The 21,241-nt window shown below is 40.3% G+C and overlaps 1 long non-coding RNA gene across 1 annotated transcript in view; it reads right to left on the reverse strand.

Moving 5' to 3' along the window:
- Positions 1-16,737, reverse strand: part of LOC123585341 — a 23,853-nt gene extending 7,116 nt beyond the window's left edge. The window contains exons 1-2 of the long non-coding RNA XR_006706102.1: positions 16,725-16,737; positions 15,636-15,646 (exon numbers count right to left, since the gene is read on the reverse strand). This is a non-coding gene — a long non-coding RNA (uncharacterized LOC123585341). The remainder of the gene's footprint in view (positions 1-15,635; positions 15,647-16,724) is intronic.
- Between the last annotated feature and the right edge of the window lie 4,504 nt (positions 16,738-21,241).

Here is a 21,241-nt window from a genome sequence, read left to right on the forward strand (position 1 = left end):
CCAGACAGCATGTGATGAGAAGCATCCAGAGAAGAAGCATCAGGTGTGTGGCTTAAGTGGGGTAGAAAGCTAGATCTGGGATCTGATATTAAATTTAGAAGCTAGAGTGGAGTTTGGGAGGAAACCAAAACTCACCCTCCCTTTAAGAGAATAAATAGAGCAAAAATGGAGACAAGGAGTGCAGTGAGTTTCAGGAATTGTGCTGTAAGAAAAAGAAAGAAAGAAATGATGTGGTAGCTGCATGGCAAAAATGGGTTTAAATTGGTGGAGGATATTTGAATGATACAATTATTAATTATATGTTAGAAACAGTCATTTGACCTGAGTTATATCATCTCAGTGTACTGACTACATTGAAATAATTTCATCCAATCTAATGAATGAGAAATTTTCTCCATCAGGTTTGATCAGATATTATTTTGGCCATGGTAAGTTCAGCTTCCTTTAGGTGTTTCTGAGTGTCACTGATATTCATAATCATTACCACTACACTTTCTGTATGAGTGAATCCCTGTTCAACATAGTGCCCAGGTTGCTCTTCTCAATAACATATTGCCTAGTCATATTTGATTGAACTTCAGTCAATATACCTTAATCCACAAGAAGTGGATAAAATATGGAAATTGGGGGGGGGGAGCTGTGGACATTGTTTTATAAGCCATACATCTTTAGTGGATTGGCGGTGCTCTAGAGAAATTCAAGCTTCTATTCTTTGTTTTTAGTGCTATCTTTATAGGAAGTTGTTGTTATTAAAATGGTACAGATAACTCTGATATTATGATTGAAACGTATCTATTTACCAAAAACAAAGTGAAAAGGCAACTTACTGAATGTGAGAAAATAGTTATAAATTATTTATTTGATTGGGGTTTACTCTTTAATGTATATACCTTCATAACAAAGAAAAAAAACAATTTCTTTAAAATATGGGCCAATTGGGGCACCTGGGTGGTTCAGTCATTTGAGTATCCAACTTTTGATTTTTGGCTCAGGTCATGATCCAGGGTTGTGGGATCAAGCCCTGCATCAGGCTCTGGGGTGAATGTTTAATTGTCTTGGAATTGTCTATATCCCTTCCACTGCCTCCTCCCCTGCTTGCATGTTGTCCCTCTAAAAATTAAATACATCTCAAAAATTTCAAATAAAATATGAGCAGAAAATCTGAATAGATAGCTATAAAGAGAAGACCTGCAGATGGCAAAAGAGGTAAATGTCAAGATGGCCAACCCCAGGAATTATCAAAGAAATGCAAATGAAAATAGGGAGCCATTACCTCATATGGATTAGAGTGGCTATTATCATAAGCCAAGAAATAATAAAAAAGTTTGCACGTATATAGAAAAAAAAGGAAACACTTGTGTACTATTGGTGGGAATGTAAATTCATGCAGCCACTATGGGAAACAGTGTAAAGCTTTCTTTAAAAAATTAAAAATACAACTAAGACATGATCTAGCAATTTCACTTCTAAGTATATATCGAGAAATGATATAAACACTAAAAAATATATATGTATCTACATGTGCATTGCAGCATTATTTACAGTAGCCAAAATATGAAAACAACTTGGGTCCATCAAATAGATACATGGACAAAGAAAATGTGGGACAAATATGAAGGGACTATTATTGAGTCAAAAAAAAATCCTGCCTTTTAGAACATGGATGGATGGGTCTTATGGGCATTATTCTAAGTACAATAAGTCAAACAGTGAAAGACAAATACCATGAAAAATACCTATATGTGGAAGTTAAAAAAGTAGAGCTCAAAAGTATAGAGAATGGACTGGTGATTTCCAGAGATAGGGATAGAAAAATAATCAAAATCGGTTAATGGGGTAAAAAGGTACGAACGCCCAGTTATAAAATAATGTCATAAGGGTATTTAATATAGTTGATAGTGTATTGCATACCTGAAAGTTGCTAGAAGTACCTCTTAACAATTCTCATCACAAGAAAAAAATATAACTATGTATGGTGATGGAGGCAGGAGTTAAGATGGTTGAGCAGTAGGGAGACCCTAAGCTTGTCTCATGTTCTGAACACAGCTAGACAGTTATCAAATCATTCTGAAATCCAAAGAAATAAATCAGAATCTGTAATGAACAAAAACTGCAAAACTTTATGTAGACAACGGACCACTGTTTGGAAGGTTGGAGATGCAGAGTTTACCTGGGGAGAAATTGCTCTGGGTCCAACCACCAGGACGGAGCCTGCTTACAGAAGCTACAGCAAAGTATTATAAGGAACATCGTGCAAAATCTCAACCTTTCAGCAGTTTCCCACAGTAGGGGAAGTGCCTGGTTAAGGGGCTCAAATGGTGAAACAAAATAGAATCCCAGGAGTGACAGTGTGTTCTGAGGATCCCTTGGGTCACAAGAAAGATAGGTCCTGCCAATGTGCTGTGCTATTTCCAGGCATAAGAGAGGGCACTTGCTCCAGCCCAGGGCTACAAGCAGGGGTGCCTGCTTTCTGCTCTGTTATGAGTGAAACTGAACAGTCGCTTAGTCATGCAATTGCTTTTTTTTGCTTTGTTTGTTCATTTGTTTGTTTTGCAAAGGCCAGCAAAAGCATGGCCATACCCTCCCCCAAGAAGCAGCAGAGGTCCATTCTGAGAGAATCCCTAAAATTTGAGTTTTGAAACTCAGTGGTGTGCCTAAAATGAGAAACATGCTTGAAGGAGTAAAAAGTAGGATGGTAGAAACAGAGGAATGAATTAATGACCTAGAAGACAGTTCTGGAAGGTAATCAAGCTGAACAAAAAGGAAAAAGTATTATGCAAAATGGCAATAGACTTAGGGACCTCAGTGACTCCATCCAATATAATAATATATATTATAGGAGTGATTGAAGAGAAAGAAAGAAGTGGAAATTTTCCTGTAAGAAACGATAGCTGTAAAATTTTCTAATTTTGAAAAGGAAACAGATATCCAGACCCAGGAGGCACAAAGCCCAAACCTAATCAACAAGAGCAGACTCAAATCAAGGCATGTGGTCAATAGATTTACAACTTATACTGATAAAAACAACATCTTAAAATCAGTAAGACAAAAGAAGACAAGGCCCATAGGCTAGCTGTAGATTTCTCAGCAAAATCTTGACAGGTCAGAAGTGAGTGGGATGATGTATTCAAGGTGCTGATTGGGAAAAATCTGCTGCCAAGTGTACAGTATACAGAATGGGTTTCATTCAGAGACAAAGGAGAGATAAAGATTTTCCCAGATAAATGAAAACTGAATGAGTTTCTGACCACTAAACCAGTCCTGAAAGACATAATATAAAGGACTGTTTGAGTGAACAAAAGAGATAGAAGTGACAATGACAAGAAAGTATCAGAGAAAAATTCCAGAAACAATAACTATCAATAAATATCTAACAACAAATATAACCTGCCAACAAACATCTAAAAATAATTTGCTTGAATGAAAGTGGATTAAATGCTCCAGTCAAAATGTAAAGGGTTTCAGAATGGATAAGGAAACAAGATCCAACTGAAAGCAGCCTAGAAGAGATGTATTTTAGAGCTCAAGCCACCTACATATTGAAAGTGAGGGGATGGAGAAGCCTGAATCATGTAAGTGAATGTCAAAAGAAAGCTAAAGCATCAAAGTTTACATGGAGAAACTAGACATTAAAACAAAGACATTGAAACAAGAGATAAAGAATGGCAGTACAAAATATAAAAGTGTCAATGCAAGAAGAAGACATAGTAATTTCAAATGTTTATTCAGCCAACATGGTATCACACAAATATCTAAAATTATTACTAACGAACATAAAGGAACTAATCAATTGTACTAAAATAAGTTAGGGGACTTAAAACCCCACTTACTTCAAAGGAAAGATCATATAAACAGAAAATCAACAAGGAGACAGTAGATTTGAATGATACACTGGGTAACAGATATATTCAGAACATTTCATCCTAAAACAGCATGATACACATTCTCATAAAGTGCACACACGGAACACTCTCTAGAATGCATTGCATACTAGGTAACAAAACATGCCTGAACAAATACAAAATATTAAAATCATACTATGCATATTTTCTGGTCACAACACTATGAAACTAGAAGTCAATCACTAGAAAATAATTCTAACGTCTACAAATACATGGAGGTAAAACAACATGCTGCTAAACAATAATGAGGAAATGAGGAAATCAAAGAAGAAATTTTAGAAATGCATGGAAGCAAATGAAAAGGAAAATGCAATGGTACACACCTTTGGTATGCAAGAAAAGTGAGCATGAGAGAGAAGTATATAGCAATACAGATCTACCTCAAGAAACTAGAAAAAGCTCAAACAACCCCATTTTACACCTAAAGGAGATAGAAAGCAAACAAGAAATGAAACCAGCCAAAGGAAGGAAATAATATAGAGAGTAGAAATAAATAATATAGGAAATAAAAACAAACAATCAAAGAATAAAGAGAACAGATCGATGAAACCTGGAGCTAGTATTGTTGAAAAAAATATGATAAACGTCTAGTCGTAATATCAGAAAGAAAAGAGAAATGACCCAAATAAATAAAACCACAAATGAGAGAGGAGAAATAACAGTTAACACCACAAAACTGCCACCAATTATATAATAATGTAAAGAAAAACTATATGCCAAGAAATTGGACAATGTAGAGAAATGTGGTTTACCAAAAGTGAAAGAGGAATAGAACACATTAACAGACTGATACCCAGCAAAGAAAGAGAGTAAATAAAGATCTCCCAAACAACACAAATCTAGGGCCAGATGCCTTCACAGGAACTTTCTGTCGAACATTTAGACAAGAATTAATACCCATTCTTCTCAAATTTTCCTAAAATATAGAAAAGGAAGGGACACTTGCAAATTCACTCTATGTGTCCAGCATTACACAGATACCAAAACCAGATCAATACTCCACTAAGAAAGATAACTACCAATATCCCTGATGAGCAGAGATGCAAAATTCTCAATGGAATAGTAGTCATCCAAACAATACATTTAAAAAATTATTCACCATGATCAAGTGAGATTTATTCCTGGGCTGCAAGGGTGGTTCAATATTCACAAATTAATCAATGTGATACATCATATCAATAAGAGAAAGGATAAGAACAATCTAATCCATTCAATAGACACACACAAAAATAATTGACAAGCATCCATTTATTTTAAAAACCCTCATTAAGGCATGTGTAGAGGGATCATACCTCAATATAATAAAAACCATCTATGAAAACCCCACAGCTAATATTATCCTCAATGGGGAAAAACTGAGAGCTTTTCCTCTATGTTGAAGAAGATGATAAGGATGTGTGTTCTCACCACTGTTATTTAAGATAGTACAGGAAGTCATACCCACAGCAAATAGACAAAAATTAAAATTAAAATTAAATAAAAATAAAGGATATGCAAATCACACAGAAGAATACTAACTAGGTTCTCTTTTTGCAGATAACAGGATAATCTCTATACTAAACCTAAAAGACTCTACAGAAACACTGCTAGAACTGTTACACAAATTCAGTAACCCTGCAGAACACAAATTCAATGTACAGAAATCTATTACATTTCTATACAATGGTAATGAAGCAGCAGGAGGAAAATAAGCAATCAATTCCATTTACAATTGCATCAGATGTTTAAAAATAAACCAAAATTTAAAAAGGACAAAGGTGAAATACCTGTGCTCTGAAAAGTAATGGGAGATGACACAGAGAAATGGGAAAATGTCCCATGTTCATGGATTAAAAAGCATATATTGTTAAAAAGGTTATACTATCCAAAAGAGTCTACACATTTTTTTTATTTTTTTTAACATTTATTCATTTTTGAGACAGGGAGAGACAGAGCATGAACAGGGGAGGGTCAGAGAGAGGGAGACACAGAATCTGAAACAGGCTCCAGGCTCTGAACTGTCAGCACAGAGCCTGACGCGGGGCTCAAACTCACGGACTGCGAGATCATGACCCGAGCCAAAGTCGGCCGCTCAACCGACTGAGCCACTCAGGCGCCCCAAGAGTCTACACTTTTAATTCAATCCCTGTCAAAATACCAACAGCATTTTTGACAAAGATAAAGCAATCCTAAAATGAATATGGAAACACCAAAGACCAAAGCAACCTTGAAAAAGAAAAGCAAAGCTGGAGGTATCACAATACCAGATTTCAAATTATATTACAAAGGTGGAGTGACCCAATGTTGTAAGTGAGGTAGTAAAGTCACCTAGTATTACAGCATTGGTTTTAGTAAATGTGGTTGTGGTTGTGATTAATTGATTCATATATTTGGGCGCTCCGATGCTGGGATCATAAATATTTATAATTGTTAGGTATTCTTGGTGCAGCCACTCTGGAAAACAGTACAGAGGTATCTGAAGAAATTAAAAATAGAACTAGGCTATGAGCCAGAAATTTCACTACTAGGTATTTATACAAAGGATACAAATATGCTGATTTGAAAGCCATATGCACCCCAAATTTATAGCAGCAGTATCAAAAACAGACAAATTAGGGAAAGAGCCTAAATGCCCATCAACTGATGAATGGATAAAGAAGATGTGGCATATATATACAATGGAATACACTTTAGCAAGGAAAAGAAATGAAACATTGCTCTTTGAACAACGTGTATGGAAATAGTGTATTAAGCTAGGGAAAATAAGTCAGCCAGAGACAAACAGGTATCATATGATTTCACTCATATGTACAATTTAAGAAGCACAACAGATTTACTGGGGAAGGGAAGGAAAGGTAAGATAAAAACAGAGAGCAATGTAAACCATAAAAAACTATTAAATACACAGAACCGACAGGGGGTTGACAGAGGGAAAGTGAAGGGTGGGATGGACTAAATAGTTGTAGACATTAAGAAGGACACTTGATAGGTTGAGCTCTGGGTGTTATATGCAAGTGATGAATCATTGGGTTCTACTCCTGATGTCAACACTCCACTGTATTGGAGTAAATAAATAAATAAATAAATAAATAAATAAAATCTGGAATAATCAAAACAGTATACTACTGTCATAAAAATAGACACACAGACCAATAGAACAGAATAGAAAACCCAGGAATGAATCCGCCCCTAAGTCAAATAATCTTGACAAAAAAGGAAAGAATATCATATGCAGAAGACAGTTTCTTCAACAAAGAGTGTTTGGAAAAGTGGCAAGCGACATGAGAAAAATGGAACTGTACCACTTTCATACACAATACACAAAATTAAAATCAAAGTTGATTAAAAATGTAAATGTGAGTCCTAAAACCATAAAAATCCTAGAAAAGAACACAGGCAATAACTTCTTTCAGTTGAAACTAAACAACTAAAGGGCAACTTACAAACTGGGAGAAGATAGTTTCAAATAACATATCTGGTAAGTGTTAGTATCCAAGATATATAAAGAACTTATAAAACCCAATACGCAAAAACTGATTAATACAATTAAAAATGGACAGAAGATATGAGAAGACATTTTTTAAAAGAAGACATAGAGATGGCCAGTAGACCCTTTAGAATATGCCCAATATATGATCATCAGGGAAATGCAAATTCAAACTACAATGAGATATCAGCTCACACTCTCAGAATGGGTAAAATCAACAACACAGGAAATAACACGTGTTAGCATGGTTGTGGAGAAGGAGGTAACCTCTTACACTGTTGGTGGGAATGCAAACTGGTGCAGCCACTCTGGAAAACAGTATGGAGTTTCTTCAAAAAGTTAAAAATATAAGTACCCTATGACTCTGCGATTGCATTACTAGGTACTTACACAAAGAACACGAAAATAATATTTCAGAGGAATATGTGCACCCAGATGTTTATATTTGCCATTACTTAAAATAGCCAAAATTGGTCAAGTGTCCATTGACCAATGAATAGGAAAGGAAATGCATATATAGGTATCACATATAATGGAATATTACTACACCAAGAAAACAAAACAAACAACAACGTATTCTTTTTCTTTTCTTTTTTTTTTAATTTTATTTTTTTTATTTGTTTAAATTTACATCCAATTTAGCATAGAGTGCAACAATGATTTCAGGAGTAGATTCCTTAATTCCCCTTACCCATTTAGCCCACCCCCCCCCACAACCCTTCCAGAAACCCTCAGTTTGTTCTCAATATTCATGAGTCTCTTCTGTTTTGTCCCCCTCCCGTTTTCATATCATTTTTGTTTCCCTTCCCATATGTTCATCTGTTTTGTCTCTTAAAGTCCTCGTATGAGTGAAGTCTTAGCATTGTTGTCTTTCTCTGACTAATTTCGCTTAGAATAATACCCTCCAGTTCCATCCACATGGTTGTAAATGGCAAGATTTCATTCTTTTTGATTGCCGAGTAATACTCCATTGTATATATATACCACATTTTCTTTATCCATTCATCCATCGATGGACATTTGGGCTCTTTCCATACTTTGGCTATTGTTGATAGTGTTGCTATAAACATTGGAGTGCATGTGTCCCTTTGAAACAGAACAACTGTATCCCTTGGAAAAAATATCTAGTAGTGCAAATTCTGGGTCATAGGGTAATTCTATTTTTAGCTTTTGGAGGAACCCCCATAATGTTTTCCAGAGTGGCTGCACCAGCTTGAATTCCCACCAACAATGCAAAAGGGATCCTCTTTCTCTGCCTCCTCGCCAACATCTGTTGTTGCCCGAGTTGTTAATGTTAGCCATTCCGACAGGTGTAAGGTGGTATCTCATGGGTTTTTTTATTTGTATTTTCCTGATGAGAGATGTCGAGCATTTTTTCATGTGTTGGTTGGCCATCTGGATGTCTTCCTTGGAGAAGTGTCTATTCATGTCTTTTGCCCATTTCTTCACTGGATTACTTGTTTTTTGGGGGTTGAGTTTGATAAGTTTTTATAGATTTTGGATACTAACCCTTAATTTGATATGTCGTTTGAAAATATCTTCTGCCATTCTGTCAGTTGTCTTTTACTTTTGCTGATTGATTCCTTCGCTGTGCAGAAGCTTTTTATTTTGATGAGGTCCCAGTTGTTCATTTTTGCTTTTGTTTTCCTTGCCTCTGGAGACGTGTTGAGTAAGAAGTTGCTGCGGGCAAGATCAAAGAGGTTTTTGCCTGCTTTCTCCTCGAGGATTTTGATGGGTTCTTGTCTTACATTGAGGTCTTTTATCCATTTTGAGTTGATTTTTGTGTATGGAGAAAGAAAGTGGTTCATGTTCATTCTTCTGCATGTTGCTGTCCAGTTTTCCCAGCACCAGTTGCTGAAGAGAAGGTCTTTATTCCATTGGATGTTCTTTCTTGCTTTGTCAAAGCTGAGTTGGCCATACATTTGTGGGTCCATTTCTGGGTTCTCTATTCTGTTCCATTGATCTTAGTATCTGCTCTTGTGCCAACAACATATTCTTGCTATTAGCAAGGTCATGTGACTGAGAGAGAGGGTATGAGGCTAAGCGAAATAAGCCAGTGGGAAAAAAGACAAATACCATGTGATTTCACTCATATGTCGAATTAAAGAAAGAAAATCAATGAGGAAAATGAGGAAAAAGAGAAAGAGGCAAATCAAACCACAGACTCTTAAGTATTGATAACTGATGGTTCCAAGAGGGAGGTCAGTGGGAAATGGAGTAAATAGGTGATGGGGATTAAGGAGTGAACTTGTAATGATCACTGTGTGATGTACGGAAACGTTGAATCACTATATGCTATATATGAAACTATATTTCACTTTAGGTAAACTAACTGGAATTTAAATTAAAAATTTATATATATATATATATATATATATATATATGTGTGTGTGTGTGTGTGTGTGTGTGTGTGTGTGTGTGTGTGTGTTCTGGTCTCACATTTAGGTCTTTAGTAGAGTTTGATGGTATTTTTTATATCATTAAGAAATGATCCAGGTTCTTTCTTTTGCATATCCCTGTTCCATTTTCTAATGGTGTAAATATATCGACCATATAAGTGTGAGTCTCTATTCAGTTTCATTGATCTATGCAACTATGTTTGTGCCAATACCATGATGTTTTGTGGTTTTTATCATTGCAGTGTATGTTGAAATCTGAGATTGTGGTGCCGCCAGCTTTGTTCTTCTTCTTTTTCTTTTTTTTTCAAAATTGCTTTCTATGTGGATTTGTTTGTGGTTCCATTCAAATATTAGCATTTTTATTCTACTTTTGTGAAAAACGCTATTAGCATTTTGATAACGAGTCCACTGTATCTCTAGGTTACTCTGGTTGTATATATATTTTATCAATATTAATTCTTCCCATTCATTAGGATTGCATATCTTCCCATATGTTTGTGTCATTTTTCATTATTTTGTTCTTGTTTTTTATTGTTTGCTTAAATGGTATTATGTTACTATCAAAAATGAAATTTTCATAGAACACAATTTTCAAATTTTTAATTGGGCTTATCACACCCCCACAAGTTCAAGACACATGATGATGAATGATTTTTAGGATTTATGTTACAATGAAAAAGAAGTAATCTTAGGTAGATGATAGGAAGGTATTCTCATGTGAAAATAAATATAAATATACAATTTCAGTCACTGTAAATCTCTGCTCTCTGATAATAAACTTTGGTCATCCATTTCTTGCTGTTTCTAGAGGTTTTTTTCCTGGATGCAATTAGAAGTAAGGGAATATACATTTTATTTTTACATTTTCAACATTAATCACAAAATATTTCAAATGCCAAAAATGTTCAAGATGTGTATATATATAGTCATAATCCCCATCACCCATTTCATCCAATCTCCCACCCACCTCTTCTCTGGTATCCAACAGTTTGTTTCTGAGTTTGTTGGGATTGCCTCTCCTTTCCTCTAATATTGATTTGCTTAGGTTCCAAATTGTGCATATGAGTGAAATAAAATGGAATTTTCATTTTATGAGTTATTTTGCTTAGCATTATACTGTTTAAAGAAGAAGGAAATCCTGCCGTTTGCAATAACAGGATGGATGTGGAGAATATACTGCATATACCCCACCCGAGGACAATGCTTATACTCCCTCAAGGTCATGAGCAGAGGAAAACCTGGGACTTGGAGGACTGAGGACCTTTGTTTGTGGAACCTAGCAGAGCAATGGATGCCATTATGGGGACCAAGGTCATGAGCTTCCTTGCTGGAGTCTCAGGTCCTCCCTAGGAAGTGGTTCCAGAGGCAGTCCTGGATGCGGGAGGATGCCTCAGGAGTGATATGAATACCAAGACACGTGTGGGAGACAGGGCACCAGGGAGGATTCTGAGGATTCTCATATGGAATCTGAATTCCACTAGCTCTGGTCATGTGGAAACACAGAGACAGTCTGAGGCAGAAACAGAGAATGGACAAAGGAGAGAGGAAACCAGGAGAAACCACAGACTTGCACAAAGCAGCTTGGAAATGACACACCATCATTCTCTTCTATCCCTTAGAACAAAGTCAGATGGGTCACCCACCCGGGAGTGGAGGGATGTGTGACCAGGATTCAGAAACACTGGGAGACACTATGGGGACTGCTCAGCACATTGGCCCAGAAGAGGCACTGGGCCCTGAGCCCACACGTGTAAGTGTGTGTCAGGTGGGACAAGACCTGAATGAGTTCATTTAAAATTTCCCACTGGGCCTGGGAACCAGGCAGGAAGGGGTGGCTCTTTCTGGACCCCAGAGCCAACTCAGGCCCTTTAGAGTGTGTTATATGCCACGGTCACCTTTCTCTCACCCTTCCCTGGACAAGTGTATGCATAAGCCTCATGTGATAGCAGGTATGGGCGTTTCTATAGGCCGCTCCCTTGATGGTGTCCCTAGAAGTAGATGCCAGAATGACCACACAGTGCAGATGGGGAGACTTGGGAGGCCCTGAGCAGGCCAGGATTTGTGCAGGGTCACACTTAGGGTCAAGGGTAGGAGTCTGGCCTCAACTCAGCTCTGTGTCCTCAACGCTGGGGCACTGGCTGCACCCAGGACTCCTGGGAGCTTTGGGTGAGGTGTGTTGGTGTCACTGTATGGACAGGGCACGGGGTGGAGTGGAGCCCGTCTCAACTGAGGCCTGAGAGACTGGCTGTTGCATAAGAAAGAAGCCTGGCAAGGAGCCACCAGGCAGTGACCTCACTTCCTTGACAACAGAGCACAACAGAATTCAGAACTCAGGTAACCAGGCACCCACATTCTGGAGACAGAGTCCTGCTGGGCTTATTTGTTTGGAAACCTGCACATAAGCAACATGCTCTCCTGCTGTGTGCCCACGTCACCAGGCTTTCGGCTCAGGAGAGCCAAAAGTGACACTGCTTCACGATCCTGGAGACAGTGTGCTATGTCTCACACTGGTCACCTCTGGATTCTAGCTTGGAAAGAACCAAAGGTAACATAGAGAGTCCCATATCTGGCCAGTCAAGCCTGATACCTCTCTTACTGACCTGTGTGGCCCCACATCCCAATCCCCCATGTGTATGTGTCTATGTGTGGAAGGAAGGGTCATGTGGAGAGCCTGCTGAGCAGGTGCAGTCTGATGAGCATTCAGAGGCCTGGTGGGAGGTCATGCTCACAACCCAGGTAAAGGCTGGTGGAGAGGGACTGGGTGTTCTGGGGCTTTCCTGTTGTCCCCAAAGTTCATCCTGAGCACTGAAGTTGTATGTCATTGTGTCATGGGTGCAGGGTTGTACACAGGTCAGTGTCCAATCTAGAAGCATCAGTGGGAGAAGGCAGAAAGACCCTGAGGATGTTTGGGCATGGCTGTGATACATCTGGGATGGCTCCTATTCAATGTCTTTACAGAAGACTACATATGTGATCAGGAAGCGGCTGGCAGACCCATGCTTTGTCTACCTTGTTGAGATGCCCATGTGTCCAACCCCCCAGGAGGGCCACCCTGGACACAGAAAGTGACCAGTGGGAAGTCTCCAGAAAAGGGAGTGGAGATTGCTTGGAGTGGTCACAGTCCAGAACAATGTACAAGACAATGGTCCACCAGTCACTGGTCCAGGAGCTACAGCCTGCGGAGGTAGAGCCAGAGGGTGAGAAGGCTGAGGATGGGTGATGTGGGTGTATGGGGCCAGCCAGTAATTGTTCACCCAGGGAGGAGCCCCCAGGTCATGGTGGGGGACAGGAGCAAACTCTGGCCTCAGAGTACCCAGCTGTGGTTTGCAGAAGGGAACAGGTCCTGGTGTGTGTTCCTGGCTGTGGCTTCTCTGGGAGGCTCAGAGGTGTGTTCTCTCTATGCCAAGGAACCTGGAGAGGCAGGCATGGAGGTGATCTTTCTCATATCACAGCTAAGGACTTAGACTTGCTCCAAATATCTCTCTGTATTATTCTGAAGAGTCAGGTGCAGGAGCAGAAGCCACTGTGTCTCCAGGCCACATGATCGCTGGCATCAGCCGCTCTGCAGGGAAGGTGCTGTCTGGAGGGACTCCTGCAGGAGTCCATGAGCCAGAAGATGACCTGACACCTGTTCAGGGACAGCCAGCACCTGTGCAGAGTGAACCAGCTCCTGCTCCAATTCTTGCCTCTGCTCCTGCCTCAGCTCCTGACACTATTCCTGCTTCTATTCCAGCTCCTTCTCCTGACACTCTTCCTGCTCCTGCCTCTGTGGCTTCCACTATTCCTACTCCTGCCCCCACCACTGCCTCTGTCCCTGTTTCTATTCCTACCCCTGCCATTGTTCTGCCCCTGCCACTGGCCCTGTTTCTGCTCCTGCCCCCAGCCCTCCCACAGTTCCTGCCCCTGGCCTTACTCCTGCCCCTGTTGGTTCCACTGACCTGCCCTTGGTCCTGTTCTTGCCTTGTATCTGCCCCTGCTCCTGCCCCTGTCCCTATTCTTGCTCCTGCTCTGCCCCTGCCCCTGTCACTGTCACTGCTCACACCAGGATCCCAGAGACATTGAGAGCCCCCAAAGCCCCATGGGGACACCTAGTTGTAGGATGACCCTAATTCAATCACCCAACCCCAACACCCCAGCAGAATGCTTCTTCCTCTCCCCATTTGTGCTTTCTTCCTGGTATAGTTCAACTATTATTTTATAATTTTGGTTTTGTATACTATTTATTATTAATTTTTTAAGAAATGTGTATATGATTGAAATTGTACGATTCCTGGGCATTGAGTACACTCACAATGCTCTGCAAACACGCCACAGAATATTGTTGCAGGATATCTCAGTCCCCAAGGGACACCATGTACCCGAAGCCCTCACTCCCCATTTGTCCCCTCACCCAGCCTCTGGGAACCATGAATCTGCGTTCTCCCTGCTCTTAACCTACTATGGATGTTTCCTATAACTGGAACCTTGCAATAGATGCTTTTGTGTCTGCCCAAATTTTCTAAGATGGGACAGATTAATTTTTGTATTTTGTGTTTATTTGAAATAGAATTTTTCTCATTTGATACTGAAATTCACAATGGATTAACAATTGCATGTGAAAAAATAAGACCACTTTGGTAAGAAAGGGCACGGTCTTGGGGTTGCGACCCCTGTTCCTCCTGTGACACCACAGCCTGACTCCCGACAAGACATGGATGTTCATCTTGTGGCCAAAACAGAAAGAGGCAAATGCAGGAAGCTGGACACTGACACCACAAAGGGGGAAAAGTGTTCCTCACGACCTAAGTCCAGAGAAAGGTTTCCAGACCTCTGTTCCCAAAATACTCCAAAGCCAATGTATTCCTTGGATGATGAGCAAACACATGGAAGTCCAAGGGGAGGCAACCTCCATGGGGAGCAGTTGTCAGAGATGTGGGATTACCTGGAAGGAATTCAGGCAAATGAAACCCTATGGGAGCAGTGCTGATTACCTGGCGGTTTATGGTCTGGGGAGCAGCAGGCCAGTTGATAGCATAAGGAAACCAAGCCCCCAGGAGATCCACAGTGAGAAGTCCTCATCTGAAGGGGAGCAGCTGTTCAGTAGCAGGAGAGTCCATGGAGCCCAGCTGGTCTGTTACTGGGAGAGACAACAGAGAGCTCAGATGGTCCAGTACTGGGAGAACCTATAGAGCCCAGGGTCTTCCTTCCCCAGCCACCATGTCTGGTCCCAGGCAGATGGGTCAGCTCGGCTCCCTTGAGTTCAGAGGGGCCTCATGGCAGGAGGGTGGGGTGCTCCGGAGGCAGGACCTGATTTCCAGAATGCTGAGATGCAGGCCTGAGGTTAGGACAATCAAAAGTCAAAGGGACTGTGATCCTCACCTAGCTTGTCTTACTAGTGACCCCAGGCTGTGCTACTAGCCTCAGTTTCCACAACTGTGACTAGGGGACATAACTGGGACATCTTGATGGGTTGTTTGTTGGATTCTCTGAGAGATGAGGTGGAATCATTGACTGGTGCCTACAAGATATAAAGAGCCACCTGGCAGTTTGCCACATGATCCTCTAGGGCAGGGCACTCCTGGAAGACCCTGCTCAGGCCTCTTCCTGGTGCCCAGCTCCTGGGAACCTAGGGGTGCTTTAGCCCTGTTTACTTAAGCTTAGATGCTTTCATCTGTGGCTTCCTATTCCTGTGTCTTTGTTCTATGATGGGGGTGGTTTCATCCTCTTTACCTCTTCTGGTTGCTTTCATCCTGTGGCTTCCTATTCCTCTATTTCCATGCTCAGGGCAGTTTTGCCCTGCTTACCTAATCATGGATGCTTTCATCCTTAGCCTTGTTAACCCATTGGTACAAGCTCAGGGATTCCTATACTCAATTCCCACAATCCCACCTTTTTTTTTTCTTGTTTTTTTTTTTTCTAGTTTTTTTTTTTTTGTTCACAGACCGTCATGACTAGCTCCTGGTCCTTCTTTTGTTTTTGGGTGGCTTGGAGGGCGACTCTGCAAACTTATAAAAAGAGACACGGTATAAGTATTCTGCTTCTCAGAGTTATCCAGAATTTGATATGTGTGCTGGCTATAAGTGAGAAAAGATGTAAGTCATGCCACACTGCCCAGGATTCAGACCATTCATTTCTAATTTGGTCGTCTGTAATATTGTAGCTGTTGGCTCAATATCACACCCAAATTTCCTATATTGTTAGAGACATAGAAATAAAAACAAAACACTGCAAAGGTGTGTCTGGAAAGCATCCCAGGCTTGGGAGTGACTATAAGGAATGGCGGTTATGCCATTCCTATAAGGAATGGCGGTTATATGTACTGGTAGTTAGGGTCATAGGGCAGTTAAGAGTGGAGGAACAAGGCTTCCTGTCTTTTTCCAATAAATTCCACTGCAGCACAAAAGCTTCAAGGCAGGCCAAAACTTGTCTATCAATAGAAATTTGGTTTATTAATTCTTTGGTACTGTTGACCATAAGTGTACTGAGGACATGGACTGTTTGGTGCAGGCTGATTCCAATGACAGTGGCAGAGGTGATAATGCTTACTGCTGCTAAGGCGCCCATGATTAACAGGCCAACAAATCATTTTTGCCTTACAGCTGAATACCAGTGTTGAACAAGCTTGGAAAGTGAGCCTCTTCCTGATGGATGCATATAAGGCTCAGAGCTATTAACAGAAACCCAGGCTGAGACACACTAAGTACTAACAAAGAGGAGAGATTTAATTGGTTGATGTTATATTTATTTACTCAGGACATAAACCAGTCCATGATGGTAGAAATGTTATACTTATTTCTATTTGTTTGGTTTGTAAAGTGGAGGCAATAAAGAGAATGTAGGGAGAAGGAATGCAAATAGTGGCTCATGCAAATTGGTCAGGGAGTCCCATGTTTTGTTAATATGTGTATTTATATAAATTTCATCATGGCTAACACTATGAGTCAAGAAGGGAAGGCCTAGGTCTCAAAGATTAACAACCATTTTACATTTTCCTTTATGAGTAGAAATATAGGGCCAGACCAACCTCTGTCTTATTATTCTTACTAGATTGGTCGAAGGATATGGTCTTATTCGAATATTTTGTTTCAAGGTGGCCTCTGGGACCCCAGTCAATTAAAGTCCAAGTGACCCAGCGAATATTATGCTCAGTCTCTCCGTACCAGTTTGTCTAAGGAATATTATTCCAGCGGTGGTATGAATACTTGAGGCTAGAGCAAGCTAGAACATTAGGAGTGTGAGATAAGTTTGTTTTTGAGGTATATCAAAATTTGTGGCTGAGAAAAATTTTAAATTGTCTGGCCTTGTAGAGGTGTTCAGCTGTACATGTAAATGCCAGTTGATTCTTCATTTGAGATAAGCACATAACTTACTAAGTTTAGTAACACACCTAAGGAGGTTCTGAACTCATCTTCAGTTTTCTGGTGTGGAATTAACGTCTCTGACTTTGAAAAGTGACTAAGGACATCACTTCCATTTTCAGGAAACCCACTCTTTGCAGGAAATGGTAATGGTAAATTTGGCAAAAAAATTTCCCCCAAAGATATGTTTTCTTTTGCCCAGAATGAATGGACTCCCCCATCATGGAGCCAGACTGATGGACTGTAGGGGCAGATGTTCTCATAAAGGCAGACTTGGGTTGAAATGAATGATACACACATTGGGAGTCACAAGGATAGTCTCATCCTGTCTAATTGGGATGATCTGAAAAGTCAACTTATTCCAGCTGCTCCATGTCACGTGGGTTCTCCAGTTCAAGTGGAGATGCTTGATTTGGTTAAGCAGAGGAAGATTTAATCATCAGGAAATAAATACCTGTGGCTGGCAGAGGAGAGATATCTGGATCAGAATTGGGAATGGTCCTGGGTGTATGTCTGAAGTGATAACCCTCCTTTAGATCTCTGGTCCTTTAGTCAGTTTTGAGAGATCCACACTCTCTAGGTGGTGTCAAGGTATATGTCAGAGTACCCCACACTTGCCCCAGGTTCATGCGCAAAGGAGGAGAGACTGACCTTTAGGCTTCCAGGTGAGCTGACCAGCAGGTTCTTCTCCCTCCGTGATTCCACTGTGCCGGTGGTGATGTGGACAAAGGTCATTCCCAAGCAGGAATATGAGGAGAGTGGGTATAGAGGAGTGTGTCCCGTGCCACACAAGTAACCACAACAGCTCAGGGCTCATCCCCACTAGTGAACTTATCTCTGTTGGCAGGCACTGGGATATGCTATCTAAGCTGAAGACACTAATAAGAGAGGCCACCTTGCTTTAAGGTTTGAGCAAGCCCAAAATCAATGCCAAATGTCCCAGTAAAGCATATGCTTACCTACTTCCTGTGGTGTAAACTAAAATTCCCCAATATCCTCAACACACAGAACACACTTTTCCTGAAACATTCCCACTCCCAACCAGACTTTTGGTCTTTATAAAGTCTCATCATTCCATCTTAGAAATAGTAGACAAAATATTTTTAGCTGCATTGTACATTCACTGTTGTCTGCAGGAAAGAATGCCAGGATGATGATGTGTGTTTCTGCACAGTAGTCCTATGACTTTCTTCTGGTTTGGGAACATTAATGGGGCTTCACTTGCTAGCCACAGCCTTGTAGACCTACCACCTGCTGACACACCAGATTTAAGAAGATATAGAGTCTTATGACACACCTCGAATACGAAAAATGTATAATTAAGAACACTCTCAAAAGCAAAGCCCAGAAAATGTCATCTTGAACATGTCACACAATCCATAGATCTCCATATCAAATTCTGACCTAGATGTGGGATTACCAATTGATTTGAAGGAACCATCAGAAAAATGCTTCAAGGGGCACCTGGGTGGTGCAGTCGGTTAAGCGTCCGACTTCAGCCAGGTCACAATCTCGCGGTCCGTGAGTTCGAGCCCCACGTCAGGCTCTGGGCTCATGGCTCAGAGCCTGGAGCCTGTTTCCGATTCTGTGTCTCCCTCTCTCTCTGCCCTCCCCCGTTCATGCTCTGTCTCTCTCTGTCCCAAAAATAAATAAACGTTGAAAAAAAAAAGAAAAAAAAAGAAAAATGCTTCAAGAAGCAACTTCAAACGTGCTTGAAATTAATAAGAGCAAGTCTCTGAAAAGAAAGATGTAAAGAAGAAATTAACAGAACTGAACAGTAAGTAAAAATTTTAAAACAGTCAATTGGCTCAGAAGGACAAAGGATATGACACCAGAAAGAGTCAGTAAACATGAAGGTAGAACAACAGAAAGTAGCCCATGTGAACAATGGAGAAAAAATAGACTGGAAAAAAAATGAACAGAAACCCCAGTGCATGAGAAACTACAAGAAATAACCAACCAATGAACAAAAACCCAGAAACCAAAACCTAATATTCATGTTACAAGAATCTCAGAATAAAAAAAAAATAGGGATTAAAATATTTCAAAAAATGGCTAATAATAGCACAAATTTGACCAAAAATATGAGCCTAATGATCTATGAAAATGATTAAAAACCAAAGACTTGAAACGCCAAGATATCCCCTAAGACACATGGTATGGACTATATTATGCACCCACCCCATTCACATCTTTCCAGTCCTATTCCCATGAGCTTGCTTGTGGGGCTTCAGGAGACTCTGAGTGTGACTTGGGGCACAAGGTTAGGTCCTTCATGATGGGGTTAGGATACTTAGGAGATGAGTAACCAGAGAGTTGGCACCCTCAGTGAACACATACATAGAGAGGTCATGTGAACACACAGCCAGAAGGTGGATATCTGAAAGCCAGGAATATGGGCCTTGCTGGAACATGACCACACTAGTGCCCTATGGTGGACTTCTACCCTACAGAACTGTGAGAAAGTACAATACGGATGTTTAGTCATTGGCCTAAAATTAGTGCATTTTACATATTATATGAAAGCATGACTTATAAGCTAAAACACATGGTGATTAGGACTTTAACAAGATTAAAACGTTTTGCTCTAGTAAAGCTCCTATTAGGTGGATGAAAATACAAGCCACAGAGTCATCCAGGTGACTCAGTTGGTCAAAGTTCCTTCAGTTCTGGTCATGATATTGCAGTCCATGAGTTCAAGCCCCAGTTTGGGCTATGTCTTTACAACTTAGAGCCTGGACCCTGCTTCAGATTCTGTGTGTGTCTCTCTCTGGACCTCCACTGCTCACTTTCTGTCTCTGTCTCTGTCTCTGTCTCTGTCTCTCTCTCTCAAAATTATATAAACAAAAAAGAAAACATGGGACGCCTGGGGTGGCTCAGTTGGATAAGCGTCTGACTCTTGGTTTGGGCTCAGGTCATGTTCTCATGGTTCGTGGGTTTGAGCGCTGCATCAGGCTCTATGCAGTCAGTGTGGAGCCTGCCTTGGATTCTCTATCTCTCTCCCTCTCTCTCTGGCCCTCCCCTGCTTGTACTCTCTCAAAATATATAACTATACTTTTAAAAAAGATGTAAAATAAAGAAAATATGACTACAGACTAGGCAAACATATTTCAAACCACATAAGTGACGAAGGACTTGTATCTACACCGTATTAAAACACTGAAAAAGCAACAGAAAAAAAAACTGTCCAAGTAGGAAATGGGTAAAAGACATGAACAGACATATCATCAAAAAATACATACAGATGGCATAAGCACATAAGAAAATGTTCTACATCACTAGCCATGAGGTAAATGGAATGGAATGGAATGAAATGAAATGAAATGAAATGAAATGAAATAATGAAATGAAATGATGAAACCCCGACTGCATCATTACTTCCAACATGTTAGAACAGCTGGTTAAAATAAAATAGTTAAAAGATCAAATATTGTAAAGAGGTGGCTCTTTCATACATTGCTGGCGGTAATGTAAATGACACAGCCACTCTGGAAAGTCATTTTGAGCGCTAAACATAAACCATACAACCCAGTGGTCCGGCTCCTGGACATTTATCCCAGAGAATGTAAACTTAAGATCCCACAAAACATTGTGTACAAATGTTCAAGGCAGGGTAATGTGTAATAGCCAAACCACTGGAAACATACAAAATTTCCCTCAAATGGCTGAATTAAGTGTTACATCCACATTAGGGATCCCTACTCAATGATAAAGTATTTTTTAAAAATTCATGCACAAGATTTGGATGGATCTGAGGATCATTATGCTGAGTGAAACCAAAACAAACAAGCAATAAACAAAACCAACATCAAATATCGCAACTGCAGGATTCTCCTCCTTAACAATATGCCCAAACTCCCAAAATGTAAAACACATTGGTTATTGCCATGGCCAGGGATGCTGGGGCAGGAGTCAATAGCAATAGGGAGATCTTTATACTGATAGAGAAGTTCCACACATAGATTGTGCTGTTGGATACATAAATGTAGATGACAAACTGACAGACCCAGACACGCCAATCATGCCACTGTTGGTTTCCTGATGTTAATATTCTTTAGCAGATGTTACATTGTGGTAGAGAGAGTGAAAATCTTAAAGACAGAATCTTACACTTCCTATGTCCTCATGAAGTTCATA

This window comes from Leopardus geoffroyi, chromosome C3 (genome assembly GCF_018350155.1).
Source record: "Leopardus geoffroyi isolate Oge1 chromosome C3, O.geoffroyi_Oge1_pat1.0, whole genome shotgun sequence".
In the NCBI taxonomy this organism is placed as follows: Eukaryota; Metazoa; Chordata; class Mammalia; order Carnivora; family Felidae; genus Leopardus; species Leopardus geoffroyi.